Source organism: Suricata suricatta, chromosome 13 (assembly GCF_006229205.1).
Source record: "Suricata suricatta isolate VVHF042 chromosome 13, meerkat_22Aug2017_6uvM2_HiC, whole genome shotgun sequence".
NCBI lineage: Eukaryota > Metazoa > Chordata > Mammalia > Carnivora > Herpestidae > Suricata > Suricata suricatta.
In genome coordinates, this window is record NC_043712.1 from 60,114,513 (window position 1) to 60,120,856 (window position 6,344).

Genomic DNA, 6,344 nt, shown 5'->3' on the forward strand with positions numbered 1-6,344 from the left:
TCATGTCTAGGCATTACCATATAATTTAATTTGGAAGAAACTAGACAATCATGAAATACATGAAGTTTGGGGTACAAAATATTTTTGGTGAGAGATCGAGAGAAATTTTTAGCTCACAATTTAAATGTATCTTGCTTAGGTGTACTAGGTCCAGGTTCTCAACTGATGTCATAAGAATGGGATATTTCTTTGTCCATTTCTTTTTTTCTTTGTTTTTTTTTTCTGTTTGTTTGTTGTTTTTTGAGAGAGAGAAAGAGCATGCATGAGAGGGTAGGGGCAGAGAGAGAGGGAGATGAAGAATCTACAAGATGGCTGTGGAGCCTGACTCAGGGCTCAATCTCATGACCATGATATCATGAGCTGAGTAAACATCAAGAGTCAGACACTTAATTAACTGAGCCACCTCTTTATCCATTTCTATATGATTAAGCCACTTTGGCGGGGGGTTGCTGCATGCTTGAATCTAATTCTATCTGATATGCAACCCCAACTCTCTCAGGAGTTATAGTGAAAGTCTTGGACTGGCCTGTGGCTTGCTGTGGCATCAATCTATTCAGATACATGGCCTGATATTGTGGGAGAAATGTTTTCCCAAAGGAAATGATTGTGCTCTTAATTTTTTTTAATGTTTAATTTTGTAGGAGAGAGAGAGAGACAGAGTGTGAATGGGGGAGGGGCAGAGAGAGAGGGAGACATAGAATCTGAAGCAGGCTCCAGGCTCTGAGCTGTCAGCACAGAACCTTACGCAGGGCTCTAACTCAAAAACCTTGAGATCATGACCTGAGCTGAAGTAGGAGGCTTAACTGACTGAGCCACCCAGGTGTCCCAAAATGATTGTGCTCTTAACAGACGCAGGGAGAATGCTTCAGAATAGGCAGGAACTTGAGATATGCACAGTGATAATTAAAGGATCCTCTTTATTCACAAGACTTGAAATGCTAGTTTAATCATCAAGCAGCCTGTTACTATAGAGAGGATCTTGGAGTTAAGATCAGAAGGCCTGTGTTCCAGTGTTGCTTCTGCCAATACAAATAAAACAGTCAACTCTTTGCCCTCAGTAACCTCTTCTATAAACCAAAATACTTGAATAAATCATTTCTAAGTTCCCGTTCAACTAAAAAACTTTTCTTAACATTCATTTATTGAGAGATACAGCATGAGCAGGGGATTGGCAGAGAGAGAGGGAGTCAGATTCCAAAGCAGGCTCCAGGCTCTGAGCTGTCAGCACAGTGTCTGACACGGGGCTCAAACTCACAAACCATGGGATCATGACCTGAGCCAAAGTCAGATGCTTAACCACCTGAGCCACCCAGATGCCCCAGTCCCACTCAACTTTTTAAATTCTATACCATTTTAAGCAACACTCCCTACTCTTCTCCCCCCACCTCCCTCACTATGTTTCAGGAATAGCAGTTTTACCTGCTCATATATGGCTGTTCTATTTTTTGAACCTTTGCCTATATCATTCTCTTTACCTGGAAAATGCCTTTTTCCCTACTTGACATTAGATTTGCCATTCAGATTTCAGCTTATATCACTTCTTCAGCAAAACCTTCTATGAATTCTCCAAGTTAGGTTGACTTTGTTATTATCTCTCATAACCTGTTTGTTTTTAGATTCATCATCAAAACTTGTTTTGATTAATGTAATACAAAGCAATGAAATTTTAATGTATTATATTGAGCACATATTAGGAGCCAGGCAATGTTCTAGACTCTGGAATACAACAGTGAGAAGGTAGGGGTTTTGTTTGTTTGTTTGTTTGTTTACCTCATGGAGCTTACAATCTAGTAAGGGAGACAGTTGCAAAACAAACATATAAGTATCATGACAAAATATATGTGTGATGAACAATAAAGCAAGGAGGGGGATATAGGGTGATTTGCTTTAATATCATGTTATTTTCCTTTTTAAAATATGTTTTATGTGTTTATTTATTTTTGAGAGAGAGAGAGAGAGAGAGAGAGAGAGGAGAGAGAGTATGAGCAGGGGAGGGTCAGAGAGAGAGAGGGAGGCACAGAATCCGACGACAGGCTCCAGGCTCTGAGCTAGCTGTCAGCACAGAGCCCGACTCAGGGCTAGAATTCACGAACCGCGAGATCATGACCTGAGCCAGTCAGATGCTTACCCGACTGAACCACCGAGGCGCCCCTTAATATCATTTTAAATGAGTGACAAGGACAGGACTCTTCAGTGATATGACATTTAAGCTGAATGAGCTGAGGGAGCAAGCCACAGCAATATCAGGGAAAGAGCAATTCAGGCAGAGGGAATAGCATGTGCAAAGCAAGAAAGCTGGAGGCAAAGGATCTGGGAAAGAGATGCATATCTACAGATAGGAAAATGGCTACATTAATTACTTGGTAAAAATTGTATAACCAGAGCGGCTGCCCGGCGCACAGCTCCCAGCCCCCTCCCCCTCGGATGTGGCGGATGTGGCTTGAGGCGCTGCAGACCTGGGACCCGGAGCAGGTCGGAGGAGGTGAAGCTTTTCAAGTCTGCAATAAAAAATGGCCTCCAATAAAACTACATTGCAAAAAATGGGAAAGAGACAGAATGGAAAGAGTAAAAAAAAGTAGAAGAGACAGAACCTGAAGAATATGTGATGTTAAAAGTACTGGTGCCTGGGTGGCTCAGTAGGTTAAGCGTCCAACTTAGGCTCAGGGCATGATCTCACGGTTCGGTTCGTGGGCTTGAGCCCCGCATAGGGCTCTGTGCAGACAGCTAGCTCGGAGCCTGGAGCCTGCTTCAGATTCTGTATCTCCCTCTCTCTGACCTATCCCTGCTCATGCTGTCTCTCTCTCTCTCAGAAGTTAAATAAAACATTTTTTAAAAAAGTACTGAACCGACCTGTAGTCAATGGGAAGGTGGAGTTTTTCCTGAAGTGGAAGGGATTTACAGATGGTAACAATACTTGGGAACCCGAGGGAAATTTAGATTGTCCAGAAATAATAGAAGCATTTCTTAATTCTCAAAAAGCTGGTAAAGAAAAAAATGGTACAAACAGAAAATCTTTATCTGACAGTGAATCTGATGATAGCAAATCAAAGAAGAAAAGAGATGCTGCTGATAAACCAAGAGGCTTTGCCAGAGGTCTTGATCCTGAAGGAAAAATTGGTGCCACAGATAGCAGTGGAGAATTAATGTTTCTTATGAAATGATTCAAATGAGCCAGACTCGGTGCTGGCAATAGAGGCAAATATGAAGTGTCCTCAGATTGTAATTGCTTTTTATGAAGAGAGACTAATTTGGCATTCTTGTCCAGAAGATGAAGTTCAATAATTGTGTGTGTGTGTGTGTGTGTGTGTGTATAAAATCTGTGTCTTGGTTTTTTTATTTATTAGTGTGAAGAAATAACATTCTAATGAAAAGCAAGTTTGGTATGTTTATTTTGAAGTAGTATTGGGGGATTGTTGGGGTTTTTTGCATCTATAGCACCGGTTACTTTGAACAAATAAAAGCTTTCTGTAGTTGTTTCCTTTATCAGAAAAGAATATTTGAGACCACGGCATATTATTCCCTGCATTAGAGAACACCTTTTCTAAATGTTGGGAGAAATCTTCATAGTAGTTACTCATTCAGAATTTGTGTTTAACTCCTATATATACCTAAGGACCATTTTGGGGGTTTTGTTTATTTGGGATTTTTTTGTGTATTTACTTAAAGTACATATGTAAATGGTTTTCTTTTTTCTTTTCTTTTTTTTTTTTTAACATTCTCCAAAATAAACAGCATTTTAAAACCCTGGATAAGCCCATGTTTCTGGGATGCCATCATTTTCTGCAACCTAATAAATCAATCACTTAAATTGAAATTTTTCCAGAAGCCTTACCTTTCAAATTTTGTAATTAATTGGACAATTTATATATAATGTAAGCAATTTAAATTGGACAGTTTGAAAGCAGCCATATCAGAATCCATGTCTACAGTCACACAAATGCAAGTTTGTTTGCTAGGTCCCTAAAAAGAAAATGTTATCACCACCAACAACCTCCCCACCCAAATGAGAAAACTGGACAAATCCTGGTGTGTTTTAATTAGATAAGCAAAACTTAGTTAAGTGGACATTTGAAGGTTCCTTCTGGTGAACCATTCCTTTTCAAGAAATTGAAATCCCTGTGCTGCATTGACTAAAAGATCATGATTCATGGAATGTCTAAGATTTGTTCTTGGAAACCTGATCATAATCATATGGTTAGAGATGTTGGCAATTTAGCACCTGCTGGAATAAATGGGAAAACAAACCTCTGCAATCTAAATTCTTGACCTGCATGTTTTTTCTTTACATCAACTCATTCTTTACACGTAGGCTCAATCTTCTCACACGTAGGCTCAATCTTCTCAGTATTTGAATTACTGGTTCAGCAGAAACAAGGAAAAACAATAACTTTGTAGTCAGAATGTTATTCAACTGTATATTGTTTACTTTATTGTAAACAGTGGTACTGGTAAACAGTGGTCAATACATAGTTTTATATTCAAAAAATATATATAACCATTATTAATATAATGTAACTCTATTTATTTTTGTTTATGGTTTTAATATATACAAAGCCTTTCCCCTACCAGAGATTAGCTATTCATCTCTGTATTCCTTTTGAATGTGTAACTATATTCTTATATTTCTTTCACTTATCTGAAATTTAGGTTTTTTGTTTTGTTTTGAGATTTTGTTTTAAAAAACTTACCAACTCAACACCCGAAAAACAACCAATCCAGTGAAGACAATGACACGAATAGACACTTCTCCAAAGAAGACATCCAAATGGCCAACCAACACGTGAAAAAGTGCTCAGCATCACTCATCATCAGGGAAATACAAATCAAAACGACAATGAGAGACCACCTGACACCTGTCAGAATGGCTAATATTAACAACTCAGGCAACGATAGATGTTGGTGAGGATGCGGAGAGAGAGGACCTCTTTTGCAGTACTGGTGGGAATGCAAACTGGTGCAGCCCCTCTATAAAACAGTGTGGAGGCTCCTCAAAAAAAAATTAAAAATAGAACTACCCTATGACCCAGCAATTGCACTACTAGGTATTTATCCAAGCGATACAGGTATGCTGCTTCAGAGGGACACATGCACCCCAATGTTTTTAGCAGCACTATTGACAATAGCCAATGTATGGGAAAAGCCCAAATGTCCATCCATGGGTGAATAGATAAAGAAGATGTGGTATATATATATACATATATATATATATGTATATATATATACACACACACACATACACACACACACACAATGGAGTATTACTTGGCAATCAAAAAGAATGAAATCTAGGGGCACCTGGGTGACTCAGTCCGTTGAGCATCTGACCTTGGCTCAAGTCATGATCTCATGGTTCGTGGGTTCGAGCCCTGCATTGGGCTCTGTGCTGACAGCTCAGAGCCTGGAGCCTGTTTCGGATTCTGTGTCATCCCCTCTCTCTGCCCTCCCCCCACTCATGCTCTGTTTCTGTCTCTGTAATAAATAAACATAAAAAATTTTTTAAAAAAGAATGAAATCTTGCCATTTACAACCACGTGGATGGAACTAGAGAGTATTATTCTAAGCGAAATTAGGAAAGACAAATATCATATGACCTCACTCATATGAGGACTTTAAGATACAAAACAGTTGAACATAAGAGAAGGGAAGCAAAAATAATATAAAAACAAAGAGGGAGACAAAACATAAGAGACTCTTAAATATGGAGAACAAACAGAGGGTTACTAGAAAGGTTTTGAAAGGGGGGGATGGGCTAAATGGGTAAGGAGCATTAAGGAATCTACTCCTGAAATCATTGTTGCACTATATGGTAACAAGTTTGGGTGTAAATTATAAAAATAAATTAAATAAGAAATTTGGAGGAAAAAAAGATTTTATTTGTAAGTAATCTCTACACTCAACATGGACTTGAATTCACAACCCCAAGAATTTTTACAAATTCTTTCCATATTTTTCTTTCTCTCTTTTTATGTATTAAGTTTTTATGGATATGCCTTGGGATCTTGGTTCTATTCACTAATTAGGCCAATGCCCCACTGCCTTTTTAAATTCTATTTTATTATAAGTTTCCAAACAAAAGATAAATAAAAGAATTATATATATACATATAATTTATATATAATTGACCTGCATGTTTTTTCTTTACTCATTCTTGTTATGTATATATATATATAGAACACCTGCATTGCCTTGATTCAACAATTACATACCATTTGCCTTATTTGCTTTGTTTTGGTTTTTTTTATTTATTCTTGAGAGACAGAGAGAGACAGTGCCAGCAGGGGAGGCTCAGAGAGAGAGGGAGATACAGAATCTGAAGCAGGCTCCAGGCTCTGAGCTAGCTGTCA

The 6,344-nt window shown here is 38.3% G+C and overlaps 1 pseudogene; it reads left to right on the top strand.

Moving 5' to 3' along the window:
• Nucleotides 1–2,510: 2,510 nt before the first annotated feature.
• LOC115276981 lies at nucleotides 2,511–3,282 on the top strand (annotated as a pseudogene).
• The last annotated feature ends 3,062 nt before the right edge of the window (nucleotides 3,283–6,344 follow it).